The sequence below is a fragment of the Salmo trutta genome, unplaced genomic scaffold, assembly GCF_901001165.1.
Source record: "Salmo trutta unplaced genomic scaffold, fSalTru1.1, whole genome shotgun sequence".
Taxonomy (NCBI): Eukaryota; Metazoa; Chordata; class Actinopteri; order Salmoniformes; family Salmonidae; genus Salmo; species Salmo trutta.
In genome coordinates this window covers 253,040-273,888 of record NW_021822608.1, presented here as the reverse complement: position 1 = coordinate 273,888, position 20,849 = coordinate 253,040, and the positions used below count along the sequence as shown (strand labels likewise).

At 39.7% G+C, this 20,849-nt stretch overlaps 1 pseudogene; it reads right to left on the bottom strand.

Moving 5' to 3' along the window:
- Nucleotides 1-1,070: 1,070 nt before the first annotated feature.
- Nucleotides 1,071-19,098, bottom strand: LOC115182949 (protein FAM111A-like; annotated as a pseudogene).
- Nucleotides 19,099-20,849: the final 1,751 nt, after the last annotated feature.

Sequence of the window (20,849 nt, the reverse complement as noted above, 5' to 3'; positions counted from 1 at the left end):
TGGTTAGGTAGTTATATAGAGGGCTGATGCGGGGTGTTAGGGTAGTTATATAGAGGGCTGATGGGGTGGTTAGGTAGTTATATAGAGGGCTGATGGGGTGGTTAGGTATTATATAGAGGGCTGAGGGGTGGTTAGGTAGTTATATAGAGGGCTGATGGGTGGTTAGGTCAGTTATATAGAGGGCTGATGGGGTGGTTAGGTAGTTATATAGAGGGCTGATGGGGTGGTTAGGTAGTTATATAGAGGGCTGATGGGGTGGTTAGGTAGTTATATAGAGGGCTGATGGGGTGGTTAGGTAGTTATATAGAGGGCTGATGGGGTGGTTAGGTAGTTATATAGAGGGCTGATGGGGTGGTTAGGTAGTTATATAGAGGGCTGATGGGGTGGTTAGGTAGTTATATAGAGGGCTGATGAGGTGGTTAGGTAGTTATATAGGGCTGTATGGGTGGTTAGGTAGTTATATAGAGGGCTGATGGGGTGGTTAGGTAGTTATATAGAGGGCTGTATGGGGTGGTTAGGTAGTTATATAGAGGGCTGATGGGGTGGTTAGGTAGTATATAGAGGGCTGATGGGGTGGTTAGGTAGTTATATAGAGGGCTGATGGGGTGGTTAGGTAGTTATATAGAGGGCTGATGGGTGGTTAGGTAGTTATATAGAGGGCTGATGGGTGGCTTAGGTAGTTATATAGAGGGCTGATGGGGTGGTTAGGTAGTTATATAGAGGGCTGATGGGGTGGTTAGGTAGTTATATAGAGGGCTGACGGTGAGGCAAGATGGTCTTCAAGAGAAAAAACATGTACCTTGGTCTGAGAACAGGTCATCTACCTTGAAATGCCTGAAAGACACTAAGGTTAGTGCAACATACATACTGACATACGTCAGCATTTGAAAACAGTGGCCAGGTAAACAAACATGGATTGCCGTCATACCTTGTCCATTACAAGGTAAAGAAACCATTGTGCCATTTTGTAATTTGACTATCCTTAAATGTATTTGCAACACAATCTCTTATTATTCATCAATGGGCTCATCGTCATCATCAGTCTTGGATAACTTGACAAGATCGTCAAATCAAAAGTCGTTTTTCAACATGAACTCTTTCAAAGCTTCATTTCCTGCTTTCTGAATTTTTTCCAGTACTGCCTCCTTTTCTGAAATGATCCATTTTCTAAGATGTTCTTTAATTCTTAGATGGTTCTCATTTTCCTCAACTGCTTCCCAGACTGCTGTCAAGGCTGCACTGAATGAGGGCTTCCATTCCATTACCAGGTGTCTGATAAAATTGTAAATGAAATCATGCAAATGGGGGCATGTCAAGGCTTCTCTGGTGAACTTGGTCAGTATTTCAACATTGTTTCTGTCCTTCATCTTGATCAGAAAGTTCTCCAGTATGGTGAGGAGAGGGATGGCATACTCAATCACACTCTTCACTCCTTCATATTTGTAGGGGAACCCTCCAGTGTGCATGGCTATCACATGGCAGGATTCATCAAAGACTGGGGAGCCAGAAGCTCCATGGAAGAGGCAGGTGTCATAGGTCACATCAGTGTTGTCTGGATTCATGAGCATGTCATACTTCACTTTATTCTCTTCTATGGATGTATTGATCAGCATATCCATTCTGTCATTTTTCCCAAACTCTCCTTGGAAAGCCTCACCTCTTCTTTCTCTCTCAATAATGGTGGTGGGGTCTGTTCTTTTCACTCCTCCACCTGGGTGTCCAATGAGACAGACTCCACCTTTCTTTGGATCTGGGCTATATCTACGGAGAAGACCGGTTGAGGTATCAATGTCCTGAAGCTCTAGTACAGCAAAGTCCACATGTCGATTGTAGTGGTCAGATCCCCATTGAAAGTCAATGATCTCTGATTTCACCTCAATCACCTTCAGATCTGACCCATTGGGATTTTCTTTGTTGAATGTGGCAGTTACTTTGGCTGAGATATGGTAATTTCCATCAACATACAAGATGCCATCTTTTTCAAACAAATGTGCATTTGTCAGAATGTAATGATCAAACAGCAGGAAGCCAGTGCCTTGCCCGACCCCCTCGACATCGATCATACAGACTGAGTCACTCAGTTCCATCAGCTTCTTTACTGTGTAGACTTCAGAGAAACCCTGGGTGCTCTTTCCAAATTCCCCCCTTAAATGACTTCGCACCCCAGAATATTTCTTCTTATTGTACCTCTTCTTCATCTGTTTCACCAAATCAGTAAACTGGTGGCGAAGAATCTTCAAAATATCAGCAGAATCTGGCACTGTGACTAGCTGTTCCTGTTTTTGTGGGGTTCCCCTGCAGCTGATGTTTCAGTGCTTGTGTTAAACATGGGGAGTTGTATGGAGTTCGTCTCATCTTCTTTCAGAAGGTTAGAACCAGCTTGTGGAGGGGCAGTTGCAGCCTGTGTTGGGTTTTTCTCTTCCAGGATCATTTTGAAGGTTTGTTTATCCAGACAGTCAACTAGTACATTCATCTCAACACACCTCGGTGGATCTGAGTCTGATTCAACGAGAATGCAAGTTTTAGTGAACACATTGTCATGGAAGCGTCCATCTCTTGTTAGTGCTGTCTCCACTGTCTCTCCACAGATGCCGTAGATGCAAAGAGGGCTAAATTTTTCAAGGCTTTTGTTTTTGAGCAGTTGCTTGGTTTTGGTTTTCTTACCACCTTTAGATTCAATATAAAAAATGACGTATTGCTTATTTCCTGTATAAATCTGTGTGGGTTCAGCTGTGGCCTCTCCACTATCATTGAAAATGGTTGATATGGTGAGTATTTGACCATTCTCAAGCAGATGACAAGGGAAGTGTGTTGCTATTGGTTTCTTTCCTTTTGTTGTTTGTATAACAAGGTCTTGTCTTTGCATTGTCTTCTCTTGTTGTCTTGTCTCCATCTTCTGTTTCCAAGTCTTTTCCCTTAGTTCACAGAATTTGGAACTTGTTTCAAGAGCCTGTAACACGCTGCAAGGGCTATTACAGGTGATTTCATGCTGGACTTCTTTATCAGGGAATCTGAAGAGAAAGCAGTGAAGATGTCCATTCTGTGAGGAAATCAATGAAAATGACATTAATATGAATACACATACACTGCCTTCAGAAAGTATTCAGACCCCTTGACTTTTTCCACATTTTGTTACGTTTCAGCCTTATTCTAAAATTGATTAAATAAAAAAGATCCTCAGCAATCTACACACAATACTCCATAGTGATGAATCAAAAACAGGTGTAGAAATATTTGCAAATGTATTGAGAAAAAAACAACAGAAATACCTTATTGACATAAGTATTCAGACCCTTTGGTATGAGACTCAAAATTGAGACAGAATTGTGTCGAAGCACAAATCTTAGGAAGGGTACCAAAACATTTCTGCAGCATTGAAGGTCCCCAAGAACACAGTGGCCTCCATCAATCTTAAATGGAAGAAGTTTGGAACCACCAAGACTCTTCATAGCGCTGGCCGCCCGACCAAACTGAGCAATCAGGGGAGAAGGGCCTTGGTCATGGAGGTGACCAAGAACCCTATGGTCATTCTGACAGAGCTCTAGAGTTCCTCTTTGGAGATGGGAGAACCTTCCAGAAGGACAACCATCTCTGCAGTACTCGACCAATCAGGCATTTATGGTAGAGTGGCCAGACGGAAGCCACTCCTCAGTAAAAGGCACATGACAGCCAGCTTGGAGTTTGCCAAAAGGCACCTAAAAACTCTCAGACCATGAGAAAAAAGATTATTTGTCCTGAATGCCATGCGTCACTTCTGGAGGAAACCTGGCACCATCCCTATGGTGAAGCACTGTGGTGGTGGCAGCATCATGTTGTGGTGATGTTTTTCAGTGGCAGGGACTGGGAGACTAGTCAGGATCGAGGGAAAGATGAACGGAGAAAAGTATAGCGAGATCCTTGATGAAAACCTGCTCCAGAGCGCTCAGGATCTCAGACTGGGGTGAAGGTTCACCTTCCAACAGGACAACGACCCTAAGCACACAGCCAAAACAATGCAGGAGTGGTGACGGGACAACTCTCTGAATGTCCTTGAGTGGCCCAGCCAGAGCCCGGACTTGAACCCGATCAAACATCTCTGGAGAGACCTGAAAATAGCTGTGCAGCGACGCTCCCCATCCAACCTGACAGAGCTTGAGAGGATCTGCAGAGAAGAAAAGGAGAAACACCCCAAATACAGGTGTGCCAAGCTTGTAGCGTCATACCCAAGAAGACTCGAGGCTGTAATCACTGCCAAAGGTGCTTCAACAAAGTACTGAGTAAAGGGTCTGAATACTTATGTAAATGTGATATTTCCGTTTTCTTTTTTTAAATATAAATTAGCAACAATTTGAAAAACATTTTCACTGTCATTATGGGGTATTGAGTGTAGATTGATGAGAAGAAAAAAAACAATTTAATCCATTTGAGAATAAGGCTGTAACCTACCAAAATGTGGAAAAGGTCAAGGGGTCTGAAAACTTTCCGAAGGCACTGTATGTACACTTACATTGACACATAGGTGTATACTGAATATACATGACTACACAGAAATAAACAAATTGCAATGCACTTATTTTAACTCATATCTATAGTATGTATCTATAATATTTATATTGTAGACTGGCAATAAACATGTTTTTTATTTTTATATGACTTAAAAGCAATATAGTCAACAAATAGCTAATTTTGTATTGCCCTCATACAGTTGAAGTTAGAAGTTAACATGCACTTAGGTTGGAGTCATTAAAACTCATTTTCAACCGCTCCACAAATTTCTTGTTAACAAACTATAGTTTTGGCAAGTCGGGTTAGGACAACTACTTTGTGCATGACACAAGTCATTTTTCCAACAATAGTTTACAGACAGATTATTTCACTGTATCACAATTCCAGTGGGTCAGAAGTGTACATACACTAAGGTGACTGTGCCTTTAAACAGCTTGGAAAATTCCAGAAAATGATGCCATGGCTTTAGAAGCTTATGATAGGCTAATTGACATCATTTGAGTCAATTGGAGGTGTACCTGTGGATGTATTTCAAGGCCTACCTTCAAACTCAGTGCCTCTTTGCTTGACATCTTGGGAAAATCAAAAGAAATCAGTCAAGACCTCAGAAAAAAATGTGTAGACCTCCACAAGTCTGGTTCATCCTTGAGAGCAATTTCCAAACGCCTGAAGGTACCACATTCATCTATACAAACATAGTACGCAAGTATAAACACAATGGGACCATGTAGGCATCATACCACTCAGGAAGGAGATGCGTTCTGTCTCCTAGAGATGAACGTACTTTGGTGCGAACTGTGCAAATCAATCCCAGAACAACAGCAAAGGACCTTGAGAAGATGCTGGAGGAAACAGGTACAAAAGTATCTATATCCAAAGTAAAACGAGTCCTATATCGACAAAACCTGAATGGCCACTCAGCAAGGAAGAAGCCACGGCTCCAAAACCGCCATAAAAAAGTCAGACTATGGTTTGCAACTGCACATGGGGACAAAGATCGTACTTTTTGGAGAAATATCCTCTGGTCTGATGAGTCAAAAATAGAACTGTTTGGCCATAATGACCATCGTTATGTTTGGAGGAAAAAGAGGGAGGCTTACAAGCCGAAGAACACCATCCCAACCGTGAAGCACGGGGGTGGCAGCATCATGTTGTGGGGGTGCTTTGCTGCAGGAGGGACTGGTGCACTTCACAAAATAGATGGCATCATGAGGAAAGAAAATTAGGTGGATATATTGAAGCAACATCTCAAGACATCAGTCAGGAAGTTAAAGCTTGGTCGCAAATGGGTCTTCCAAATGGACAATGACCCCAAGCATACTTCCAAAGTTGTGGCAAAATGGCTTAAGGACAACAAAGTCAAGGTATTGGAGTGGCCATCACAAAGTCCTGACCTCAATCCCATAGAAAATTTGTGGGCAGAACTGAAAAAGTGTGCGCGAGCAAGGAGGCCTACAAACCTGACTCTGTTACACCAGCTCTGTCAGGAGGAATGCAAAATTCGCCCAACTTATTCTGGGAAGCTTGTGGAAGGCTACCCAAAACGTTTGACCGAAGTTAAACAATTTATAGGCAATGCTACCAAATACTAATTGAGTGTATGTAAACTTCTGACCCTCTGGGAATGTGATGAAAGAAATAAAAGCTTAAATAAATCACTCTAAAATTATTCTGACATTTTACATTCTTAAAATAGAGTGTGGATCCTAACTGATCTAAGACAGGGAATTTTTTCAAGAATTAAATGTCAGGAATTGTGAAAAACTGAGTTTAAATGTATTTGGCTAAGGTGTAGGGAAACTTCCGACTTCAACTGTACATACTATTTGTATGGCTCTACTTCCTGCTGGAGAGTAGTATCTTCCTACTCATGGTGGAATCATTTAGAGCTACAGAGCCTTCAGAAAGTATTCTATTCATACCTGTTGACTAATTCCACATTTTGTTGTGGTACAGCCTGATTTGAAAATGGATTCATTTGATGTTTTTTCTCAACCATCTACACACAATACCTCATAATGACAAAGTGAAAACGTGTTTTTAGACATTTTTACAAATGTATTGAAAATGAAATACAGAAATCTCATTTTTATGAGTATTCACACCCCTGAGTAAATACTTTGTAGAAGCACCTTTGGTGGATATTACAGCTTTGAGTCGTCTTGGATATGCCTGTATCAGCTTTGAATATCTGGATTTGGGAATTGTCTCCCATTCTTCCTTGCAGATTTTCTCAAGCTCTGTTAACTTAGATGGGGAGCAGCGGTGAGCAGCAAATCATCAAGTCTTTCCACCAATTTCCAATGGGATTCAAGTCTGGGCTGTGGCAGGGCCACGCAATGACTTTAACATTCTTGTTCTGAAGTCATTCCAGCGTTGCTTACAGCGTTGGCTGTATGCTTGGGGTCATTGTCCTACTAGAACGTAAATCTTCGCCCCAGTTTAAGGTAATTTGCACTCTGAAGCAGGTTCTCATCAGGCCAAAGAGTAAATGTTTGTCTCAGACCACAGAATCTTTTGCCTTATGATCTCAAAGTCTTTCATGTGCCTTTTGGCAAACTCCAGGCCTACTGTCACGTGCCTTTTGGCAAACTCCAGGCCTGCTGTCACGTGCCTTTAGGCAAACTCCAGGCCTGCTGTCACGTGCCTTTTGGCAAACTCCAGGCCTGCTGTCATGTGCCTTTTCTCAGGAGTGTCCTCCGTCTGGCCACTCTCCCATAAAGCCCAGATTGGTGAAGTGCTGTAGAGACTGTTGTCCTTCTGGCAGGTTCTCCCATCTCAGCCAAGGAACTCTGTAGTTCTGTCAGAGTGGTCATTGAGTTGTTGGTCACCTCCATGACCAAGGTCCTTCTTGCCCGGTTGCTCAGTTTGTTTTAGTTCCATATTTTTTCCATTTCCTAATGATGGAGACCACTGTGCTCTTGGAAACTTTCAACATTCTAGAAATTATTTTATACCCTTCCCCAGATATATGCCTCATTACAATTCTATCTTGGAGATCTACGGACAGTTCCTTGGACTTTATGGTTTAGTTTCTGCTCTGACATGCACTGTGAACTGTGGGACCTTAGATAGACTTGTTTTTCTTTCTAAATTTTGTCCAAACAATTTAATTGGCCACAGGTGGACTCCAATGAAGTTGTAGTGATCTCAAGGATAATCAAAGGAAATTGGATGCACCTGAGCTCAGTTTGGAGTGTCATAGCAAAGGGGTGTGAATACTTACAGTATGTAAATTAAATATTTCAGTATTATATTTTCAATACATTCGTAAATTTTTTCGAAAAACATGTCTTCACTTTGTCATTATGGGGTACTGTGTTCAGATGGGCGAGAAAAAACTAACAATTTAATCCATTTTGAATTCAGGCTGTAACACAACAAAATGTGGAATAAGTCAAGAGGTATGAATACTTCCTGTATATGTTTCCAGCTCATGCATATCAATATAGCATGTGCTTTTATAAAGTAATATAATATATGCCATTTAGCAGAAGCTTTTATCCACAAAATATACATTTCTCTCATTTAATAAATAATTATGTTACTCTTATTATGAAAATTTAAAACAAAACAAATATTGATCAAACTAATACTTCATGGTAGAAAACAAATGAATGTGTTATAAACATTATACTGACCATGCTATCATTAGGCTCAGCCATCTTCACCTTCTCCATCTTTTGATCTGACAGTGAATCACCCTGGAAGAGAAAAATAACAGGAGTTTGAAGGTTCTAAAGAAAATACAATATGGACTTTCAGAATATGAAATACCATGTTTATCATGATAATATGGATACACATACACTACATGACCAAAAGTATCTGGACACCCCTTCAACATACACTATATATACAGCAGTATGTGGACACCCCTTCAACATACACTATATATACAGCAGTATGTGGACACCCCTTCAACATACACTATATATACAGCAGTATGTGGACACCCCTTCAACATACACTATATATACAGCAGTATGTGGACACCCCTTCAACATACACTATATATACAGCAGTATGAGGACACCCCTTCAACATACACTATATATACAGCAGTATGTGGACACCCCTTCAACATACACTATATATACAGCAGTATGTGGACACCCCTTCAACATACACTATATATACAGCAGTATGTGGACACACCTTCAACATACACTATATATACAGCAGTATGAGGACACCCCTTCAACATACACTATATATACAGCAGTATGTGGACACCCCTTCAACATACACTATATATACAGCAGTATGTGGACACCCCTTCAACATACACTATATATACAGCAGTATGAGGACACCCCTTCAACATACACTATATATACAGCAGTATGAGGACAACCCTTCAACATATACTATATATACACAGCAGTATGTGGACACACCTTCAACATACACTATATATACAGCAGTATGTGAACACACCTTCAACATATACTATATATACAGCAGTATGTGGACACACCTTCAACATACACTATATATACAGAAGTATGTGAACACACCTTCAACATATACTATATATACACAGCAGTATGTGGACACCCCTTCAACATACACTATATATATACAGCAGTATGAGGACACCCCTTCAACATACACTATATATACAGCAGTATGAGGACACCCCTTCAACATACACTATATATACAGCAGTATGAGGACACCCCTTCAACATACACTATATATACAGCAGTATGAGGACACCCCTTCAACATACACTATATATACAGCAGTATGAGGACACCCCTTCATGCACTATATATACAGCAGTATGTGGACACACCTTCATCCACTATATATATATACAGCAGTATGAGGACACCCCTTCATACACTATATATACAGCAGTATGTGGACACCCCTTCATCCACTATATATACAGCAGTATGAGGACGCCCCTTCATCCACTATATATACAGCAGTATGAGGACACCCCTTCATCCACTATATATACAGCAGTATGTGGACACCCCTTCATCCACTATATATATACAGCAGTATGAGGACACCCCTTCATCCACTATATATATACAGCAGTATGTGGACACCCCTTCATACACTATATATACAGCAGTATGAGGACACCCCTTCATCCACTATATATACAGCAGTATGTGGACACACCTTCAACATACACTATATATACAGCAGTATGAGGACACCCCTTCATACACTATATATACAGCAGTATGTGGACACCCCTTCATACACTATATATACAGCAGTATGTGGACACCCCTTCATACACTATATATACAGCAGTATATGGACACCCCTTCAACATACACTATATATACAGCAGTATGAGGACACCCCTTCATACACTATATATACAGCAGTATGTGGACACCCCTTCATACACTATATATACAGCAGTATGTGGACACACCTTCAACATGCCCCAGTAAGAAAGAGTACAGTTGGTGCTCGTCCATCTCCATGGATTGTTGATGAACTGGGTGAGGCTTTTTCTCAAAGAAATATGTTAAAAGTCTTAGCAGCCAAATCAAAATCAGAAATTGATGAACGGAATTATAGAACATTGCGTAATTATGCAGTTAAATTGAATCAAAGGGAAAAAAAGTTATTTTTCAACAATGCTTTTATTGATTGTAAAAATGATTCTAAAAAGGTATGGAATACAGTTAAGGGTTTACTTGGTACATCTATCTCATCATGCCCATCTAGTGTGGAGGTTGACAGGAGAATAATAACAAAACCAATTGATATTGCCAATCATTTTGCAGATTTTTTCACAAAGAAAATTAATTTACTGAGCAACAATGTAAACATACATTCTTCCAAACAAGCAATTGTCCAATGGATTGATGATCATATTATGAGCAACAAGATCCGCTCTTTTAGTCTGCAAACGGTGTCAGTGGAGGAGGTGTTAAACCTTTTGAAGTCATTACCTGATGGTCAATCTACAGGTTATGATCTTATGGACAATTTTTTGCTTCGCTGTGCTGCTCCCCAGATTGCAGTTCCACTGAGATACATATTTAATTGGTCACTGGAAAAGGGGGTGTTTGCAAATGTATGGAAGCATGCTAAACTGTGTCCTATTCCAAAAGACTGCAAAGAACCCGCTACTCCTGCCAATAGTCGACCAATTAGTCTACTCCCTACATTCAGTGAGATATTGGAGGGTATTGTGAGTAGACAAATATGAGAGTACATGGAAAATAATGATCTGATTACAGCCAATCAGCATGCTTATCGCAAAAATCATTCCACTACCACTGCATTGGTTGACATGACTGACCAGTGGCTCAATGCTATGGATAATGGCAAGTTTGTGGGGGTACTATTTTTAGATTTCAGTGCAACATTTGATTTAGTGGATCATGAGATAATTTTGACAAAATGAATGCATTATGGTTTTAAGGAGGTAACATTGAATTGGGTACAGTCATATCTAACTGACAGGAAACAGTCCACCTATATCAATGGTTCATTTTCTTCCCCTCATGTGTTAAACTGTGGAATACCGCAGGGCAGCTGCCTTGGGCCACTTCTTTATTTAATATATACCAACCACCTTCCCTATGCCTTAGCTGAAACTCAAGCTACTATATTTGCAGATGATACTACAATTTATGCAGCAGGACAATCGGTTCAACAGGTACAGCAAGCTTTACAAGGAGATTTGAAGAATATTAGGGAGTGGGTTTGCCAGAACAAACTTGTTTTAAACACCAAGAAAACCAAAGATATGTTGGTCTGTTCCACTAGGAAAAGGCCAAAACAGCATGGGATACAATTAAGTATGGGAGGAGTACAAATTGAAGAAGTGGCAGAAACCAAACTATTAGGAGTGCAGCTAGACAACTGCTTACCATGGTCGTCTCAAATAACTAATCTATGTAAAAAAAATATTAAAACAGCATGTATAATCAGAAGGATAGCTAAATATTTACCAGGAAAAATTCTTAAGCAAATAACACAAGCTTTAATTGAGCGTCAAGTGAACTACTGTTCTGTGGTCTGGGGAAATGCATCATCAAGTGAAGTTAGGAGGCTGCAGATTGCACAGAACAAAGAAGCAAGGATTGTTTTATGGTGGAGATATGGTTTTTCTGTTGCAGTCATACGCAATGTTCTTGGTTGGTCATCAATCAACAAGATAATTGAAAAAAACATGCTTATTTTATTTCATAATATACATCATTTAAAACGGCCAAGTTCTATTCACAACGGTATTCAGTTGGTAAGAGACAGACATTCCGTAAATACTAGGAATAGATTGGCCACCATCTATGCGTTATCCAGACAGAAAAGAGAAATAGGCAAAAGAACATTTCGATTTAGAGCAATAAAGAAATTGAATAAATTAACTGAGCAAACCAGAAACCTTTCAATATATAAATTTAAACATTATTTTAAAACAATTTAAATATAATACACAGAAATGTTGTGGGATTACAGTAGATGAAGAATCCATATTTTTTAGATTGATTATTTATTGGTTTATTACGTTAGTATATTATGTATGTTTGTAATAGTGTGTTATATGTGAAAATGTGTTCGTATATAAATTGTATTTTAATATTTAAGGACTCTTGGAAGATTAGTCCAAATGGGGACTAAAAGAGATCCAAATAAAATAAAATCAAACATACACTATATATAAAGCAGTATGAGGACACCCCTTCAACATACACTATATATACAGCAGTATGTGGACACCCCTTCAACATACACTATATATACAGCAGTATGTGGACACCCCTTCAACATACACTATATATACAGCAGTATGTGGACAACCCTTCAACATACACTATATATACAGCAGGATGTGGACACCCCTTCAACATACACTATATACAGCAGTATGTGGACACCCCTTCAACATACACTATATATACAGCAGTATGTGGACACCCCTTCAACATACACTATATATACAGCAGTATGAGGACACCCCTTCAACATACACTATATATACAGCAGTATGAGGACACCCCTTCAACATACACTATATATACAGCAGTATGAGGACACCCCTTCAACATACACTATATATACAGCAGTATGTGGACACCCCTTCAACATACACTATATATACAGCAGTATGTGGACACCCCTTCAACATACACTATATATACAGCAGTATGAGGACACCCCTTCAACATACACTATATATACAGCAGTATGTGGACACCCCTTCAACATACACTATATATACAGCAGTATGTGGACACCCCTTCAACATACACTATATATACAGCAGTATGTGGACACCCCTTCATCCACTATATATACAGCAGTATGTGGACACCCCTTCAACATACACTATATATACAGCAGTATGTGGACACACCTTCAACATACACTATATATACAGCAGTATGTGGACACACCTTCAACATACACTATATATACAGCAGTATGAGGACACACCTTCAACATACACTATATATACAGCAGTATGTGGACACCCCTTCAACATACACTATATATACAGCACAATATGTGGACAACCCTTCAACATACACTATATATACAGCAGTATGAGGACAACCCTTCAACATACACTATATATACAGCAGTATGTGGACAACCCTTCAAATTAGTGGATTCGGCTATTTCAGCCACACCTGTTAATGACAGGTGTATAAAATTCCGCACACAGCCATGCAATCTCCATAGACAAAGATTGATAGTAGAATGGCTCAGTGACTTTCAACGTGGCACCGTCATAGGATGCCACCTTTCCAACAAGTCAGTTCGTCAAAATTTGCCCTGGTCAACTGTTAGTGCTGTTATGGTGTGAAGTGGAAACATCTAGGAGCAACAACGGCTCAGCTGCGAAGTGGTAGGCCACACAAGTTCACAGAACAGGACTGGCAAGTTCTGAAGCACGTAAAAATCGTTGAGTTGCAACACTCACTACAGAGTTCCAAACTACCTCTGTAAGCAACATCAGCACAAGAACTGTTCCTCAAGAGCTTCGGGAAATGGGTTTCCATGGCAGAGCAGCTGCACAAAAGCCTAAGTAGTGTATGTGTATCCTAATGATAGCAATGCCAAGCGTTGGCAGGAGTTGTGTAAAGATCGATGCCATTGGACTCTGGAGCAGTGGAAACGCATTCTCTGGAGTGATGTATCACGCTTCACCATCTGGCAGTCTGAAGGACAAATCTGGCTTTGGCAGATGCCAGGAGAACTCTACCTGCCTGAATGCATAGTGCCAACTGTAAAGTTTGGTGGAGGAGCAATAATGGTCTGGGGCTGTTTTTAATAGTTTGGGTTAGGCCCCTTAGTTCCAGTGAAGGGAAATCTTAACGCTACAGCATACAAAGACATGTTGTGCTTCCAACTTTGTGGCAACAGTTTGGGGAAGGCCCTTTCCTGTTTCAGCATGACAATGCCCCTGTGCACAAAGTGGAGTCCATACAGAAATGGTTTGTCAAGATCGGTGTGGAAGAACTTGACTGGCCTGCACAGAGCCCTGACCTCAACCAAATCGAACACATTTTGGGATGAATTGGAACAGACTGCAAGCCAGGCCTAGTCACCCAACATCAGCGCCCGACCTCACTAATGCTCTTGTGGCTGAATGGAAGCAAGTCCCCCTGCAGCAATGTTCCAACATCTAGTGGAAAGCCTTAACAGAAGAGTGGAGGCTGTTACAGCAGCAAAGAGGGGACCAACTCCATATTAATGCCCATGATTTTGGAATGAGATGTTGGACGAGCAGGTGTCCACATACTTTTGGTCATGTTTGGGGTGGCAGGTAGCCTAGTGGTTAGAGCGTTGGGCCAGTAACTGAAAGTTGCTTGATTGAATCCCCGAGCTGACAAGGTAAAAATCTGTTGTTCTGCCCCCGTCATTGTGCCGTCATTGTAAATAAGAATGTTCTGAACTGACTTGCCTAGTTAAATAAAGGTATAAAAATGTGGTGTTCCTTCTACATTCTCTAATAATTGTAATTCATATTAGTCATCCTGAACAACAACTTAGATTTTTGAACAAAATAGTAAATAGGATGTTTTTTTGTTGTTTTATTTAACCTTTATTTAACTAGGCAAGTCAGTTAAGAACAAATTCTTATTTACAATGACGGCCCATTTTACACAAATACATGTACCACAATGGAGCCCTTTGTCAGTTTACAATAAAGAAAACTGAATTGCAGAGCAGCTTACATAAGATAACGAACGTGAACATAATTAAAAGGGAAAGACATTAACTTATTAACTTACATTGCCATCAAGAGGCTCAGATTTCACCGTGGCTTCCATTGGACCTGTGAAATCATTATTCAAAAAATATGATTTAATCTTTTATGGATGACAATAACAGGTAGATTGATGGGATTGATGGGGCGGCAGGTAGCCTAGTGGTTAAAGTGTTGGACTAGTAACCAGCAGGTAGCCTAGTGGTTAAAGCGTTGTATTAGTAACCAGCAGGTAGCCTAGTGGTTAAAGCGTTGTATTAGTAACCAGCAGGTAGCCTAGTGGTTAAAGCGTTGTATTAGTAACCAGCAGGTAGCCTAGTGGTTAAAGCGTTGTATTAGTAACCAGCAGGTAGCCTAGTGGTTAAAGCGTTGTATTAGTAACCAGCAGGTAGCCTAGTGGTTAAAGTGTTGTATTAGTAACCAGCAGGTAGCCTAGTGGTTAAAGCGTTGTATTAGTAACCAGCAGGTAGCCTAGTGGTTAAAGCGTTGTATTAGTAACCAGCAGGTAGCCTAGTGGTTAAAGTGTTGTATTAGTAACCAGCAGGTAGCCTAGTGGTTAAAGCGTTGTATTAGTAACCAGCAGGTAGCCTAGTGGTTAAAGTGTTGTATTAGTAACCAGCAGGTAGCCTAGTGGTTAAAGCGTTGTATTAGTAACCAGCAGGTAGCCTAGTGGTTAAAGCGTTGTATTAGTAACCAGCAGGTAGCCTAGTGGTTAAAGCGTTGTATTAGTAACCAGCAGGTAGCCTAGTGGTTAAAGCGTTGTATTAGTAACCAGCAGGTAGCCTAGTGGTTAAAGCGTTGTATTAGTAACCAGTAGGTAGCCTAGTGATTAAAGCGTTGTATTAGTAACCAGCAGGTAGCCTAGTGGTTAAAGCGTTGTATTAGTAACCAGCAGGTAGCCTAGTGGTTAAAGCGTTGTATTAGTAACCAGCAGGTAGCCTAGTGGTTAAAGGTAGCCTAGTGGTTAAAGCGTTGTATTAGTAACCAGCAGGTAGCCTAGTGGTTAAAGCGTTGTATTAGTAACCAGCAGGTAGCCTAGTGATTAAAGCGTTATATTAGTAACCAGCAGGTAGCCTAGTGGTTAAAGCGTTGTATTAGTAACCGAAAGGTTGCTAGATCGAATCCCCGAGCTGACAAGGTACAAATCTGTTGTTCTGCCCCTGAACAAGGCAGTTAACCCACTGTTCCTAGGCTGTCATTGAAAATAAGAATTTGTTCTTAACTGACTTGCCTAGTAAAAAACTACAAGATAAACCAGTACCGGTCTTCGGCTTGTGAAATAGACACTCCACAGGTGGTTCACAACAAGCATATTGCCAGCCTCAATGGCATTCAATGAGTTAAGTTGAATCACTCCAACTAGTAGCAAAGTAAGCTGTGATTGTGTAGTATCCTACAGCTATGGCACCCATTTACATGTTTATTTATTCTCCAAAAAGAAGTGACTGGCACACACAAGTGAAACAATTCATTCAAGAAAGGAATTGATTGATAAACAGAGGTCTGTGATGGCTGTTAGTGGGACTAGCATCAACACAATGCCAAAGACTTGAGACTTTGCTTTCTTCAAACTTCTAATTCTGATTCTGGTGTTTCTTCACTAAATTCAAGCTCAACTTTTGTTGTTAGTAACTACAGCTTTCATTGGTAACTCTCTAGGATAGTCTGTAGATGCTCAACAACAGACCGCTAATGTACTGCTGTTGTGTTCCCCTGATGTACAGACCACTGATGTTCTACTGTTCTGTTCTCCTGATGTACAGACCACTGATGTTCTACTGTTGTGTTCTCCTGATGTACAGACCACTGATGTTCTACTGTTCTGTTCCCCTGATGTACAGACCACTGATGTTCTACTGTTGTGTTCCCCTGATGTACAGACCACTGATGTTCTACTGTTGTGTTCTCCTGATGTACAGACACTGATGTTCTACTGTTGTGGTTTATGATGATGATACTGTCTTGGTGTTTAAAGAAGAGGAAGCCCAGTGATTGGTTAAGAGACATCTTTTCAACCTAAAATGTGTATTTTTAGGTTGAAAAGATTGTGCTCATACTGAGGACTCCTTTGACTTTGTGCTCTTGTTTCTGAACCTAAACGGTGGTCAGGATGGTGGATCAGGCTAGCAACAAATTAGGAGTGTTTCAATGAATTGAATATAATTTAATGGACTCAAATAAACAAAGTTTACAGTGTGATCAAAAAGAAACACAATCAAATATCAATTATAACATGGGTTCTCACTATAAGAGTAGACTAGTTTTCACTTGTCATGATAGATCAAATTACATTTGAGTGGAGACCACATTTTGGATACGGATTCTCTTCCCCTTTGTTTCAGAACATTTTGTGAAATACCATTTCCTCCCTGTACATGCATCAACTCAATACAACTTGTAATTGTATTAATATAATGACCTGATATAAAGACATGAACACTAACACTTCTCATTGGATTTGTATAATAGAAACCTCACAGCCTACGATAACAATCCTACTGCCAGTGAGAATGTAGAGCCTGTTTGATAATGTTCTATTCAAAGTATTATACAAATGTTTAGTAACCTACCTCTGTTACTGCGTTGGTTGATCTGAGATCTGTGTTGAAAGAGGAAGTAGATTAGTTTTCACTTGTCATGATTGGTAAAAAGTGATTTAAATGGGGACCACATTTTGTTTTGGAACACTTAGTCAAACACACTTTAGTCCCTGTACATGTTTCATATTATCATGGTTTAAAATGGTTTAAACACTAACAAGACTGACCTGTACCCTTCCCTTCTCATTGTAATATATATATATATATATATAGACATAAACACTAACAAGACTGACCTGTACCCTTCCCTTCTCATTGTAATATATATATATATATAAAGACATAAACACTAACAAGACTGACCTGTACCCTTCCCTTCTCATTGGAATATATATATATATATATATATATATATATATATATATATATATATATATATATATATAGACATAAACACTAACAAGACTGACCTGTACCCTTCCCTTCTCATTGGAATATATATATATATATATATAGACATAAACAGTAACAAGACTGACCTGTACCCTTCCCTTCTCATTGTAATATATATATATATATATATATAAAGACATAAACACTAACAAGACTGACCTGAACCCTTCCCTTCTCATTGTAATATATATATATATATATAGACATAAACACTAACAAGACTGACCTGAACCCTTCCCTTCTCATTGTAATATATATATATATATATAGACATAAACACTAACAAGACTGACCTGTACCCTTCCCTTCTCATTGTAATATATATATATATATATAAAGACATAAACACTAACAAGACTGACCTGTACCCTTCCCTTCTCATTGGAATATATATATATATATATATATAGACATAAACACTAACAAGACTGACCTGTACCCTTCCCTTCTCATTGGATTTGAATAATAGAAACCTCACAGCCTACGATAACAATCCTACTGCCAGTGAGAATGTAGAGCCTGTTCGATAATGTTCTATTCAAAGTATTATACAAATGTTTAGTAACCTACCTCTGTTACGGTGTTGGTTGATCTGAGATCTGTGTTGAAAGAGGAAGTAGATTAGTTTTCACTTGTCATGATTGGTCAAAAGTGATTTGAATGGGGACCACATTTTGTTTTTCAACATTTAGTCAAACACACTTTAATCCCTGTACATGTTTCAAATTATCATGGTTTAAAATGGTTTAAACACTAACAAGGCTGACCTGAACCCTTCCCTTCTCATTGTAATATATATATATATATATATATATATATAAAGACATAAACACTAACAAGACTGACCTGTACCCTTCCCTTCTCATTGTAATATATATATATATATATATATATATAAAGACATAAACACTAACAAGACTGACCTGTACCCTTCCCTTCTCATTGTAATATATATATATATATATAAAGACATAAACACTAACAAGACTGACCTGTACCCTTCCCTTCTCATTGTAATATATATATATATATATATATATATATAGACATAAACACTAACAAGACTGACCTGTACCCTTCCCTTCTCATTGGAATATATATATATATAGACATAAACACTAACAAGGCTGACCTGAACCCTTCCCTTCTCATTGTAATATATATATATATATATAAAGACATAAACACTAACAAGACTGACCTGTACCCTTCCCTTCTCATTGGAATATATATATAGACATAAACACTAACAAGACTGACCTGTACCCTTCCCTTCTCATTGGAATATATATATAGACATAAACACTAACAAGACCGACCTGTATTATATAAATGTTTAGTAACCTACCTGTGTTACTGCGTTGGTTGATCTGAGATCTGTGTTGAAAGAGGAAGTTGTGTCAGTGATCATTGCTTTTATACCTGCACTACTTGCATATGTAGGTATGTTTTGTACCTGCGCAATGATGAATATTAATAGACACACCCTGTGGAAAGGTACTGGTTACACCAGGTGATTACCCAATGGACGGGCTCAAAGGAAAACCATTCAACAGAATCTAGGGAGCTGGTTCAGGATTATGATGATGATATTGTCTTGGTGTTTGAGGAAGAGAAATACCAGCAAAATATGGTTGAAAGATGTCTCGTCTTTCAACGTCTCTTCAGTCTTTTCAACCCCAAAAATATATTTTCAACGTTTTGTGCTCATAGCGAGAACTCCTGTTGACCTTTAAATTTAAATAGCATTTCCTTAATTGATTAATTAATTGCTCTTGTCATCTGTTGGTGACGAGTGACGCACCTTCTCGGGTTCCCGAGTGGCGCATCAATCTAAGGCACTGCATCTCAGTGCTAGAGGCTTCACTACTACTCGAATCCAGGCTGTATCACAACCGGCCGTGATTGGGAGTCCCATAGGGCGACGCACAATTGGCCCAGCGTCGTCCGAGTTAGGGGAGGGTTTTGATGGGGTTGGCCGTCATTGTAAAATAAGAATTTGTTCTTAACTGACTTGCCTAGTTAAATAAAGGTTAAATAAAAAAACTTTTTTTTTTAACTAATCCAATGGGTTTTGAAAAGGAGGCGAGGAGAGAGGATGCGAGGAACCAAGGAAACGCAATTGATATCCTTCATTATTTTCTGCCGTGTACTCTTCACTGATGGTCTGTGTTCTGTTGGGGATGGTCTGTGTTCTGTTGGGGATGGTCTGTGTTCAATTGAGGATGGTCTGTGTTCTGTTGGGGGTGGTCTGTGTTCTGTTGGAGATGGTCTGTGTTCTGTTGGGGATGGTCTGTGTTCTGTTGGGGATGGTCTGTGTTCTATTGGGGATGGTCTGTGTTCCATTGAGGATGGTCTGTGTTCTGTTGGGGGTGGTCTGTGTTCTGTTGGAGATGGTCTGTGTTCTGTTGGGGATGGTCTGTGTTCTGTTGGAGATGGTCTGTGTTCTGTTGGGGATGGTCTGTGTTCTGTTGGGGGTGGTCTGTGATCTGTTGGGGATGGTCTGTGTTCTGTTGGGGATGGTCTGTGTTCTGTTGGGATTCAAACGCTCTTGATCTTTGATCAAATAAAGTTAATACAGTATGTCAGAGCAGATGAAATCGTCAAGCTATCTGACGTAAGATAATGGCTCAATGTTTGTTGTTAACAGCTACAGCCTTCATGGGTAACACTTTAGACTAGTATATCTGTGGATGTTCTACAATAGACCATGTTCTGCTGTTGTGTTCACCTGCACATCGTCATGCCCCACCCTAAACCAACCGGTTTCAGTCTATTCAATTCAAATAGCTTCCATACATCTCATCACAGACCTAAAATAGAATAATCATGATAGATCACATTCCTAAGTATGAATCACGAAGTCACCTGAACAGGTTCTCGAAACAGCTTTAGCCCTCAAGACAGTCATAACTAAGACAGTTCTCTGTTAGCATTTTCCATAGGATTTTTCTTTGTTTCCACCTTGCTAATGCTATCGTTCCTGGATAGCCACGATGGCACCACAGACAAATAACATTCTTTAGCTAAGAATATATCCATGTGCACGGGGGTTAAAACTAGAGTGGGGAACACCCAACAGGATTCAACGTGAATTCATGGACTCAACTAAAAGCCCCCCAACAGGATTCAACATGAATTCATGGACTCAACTAAAAGCCACC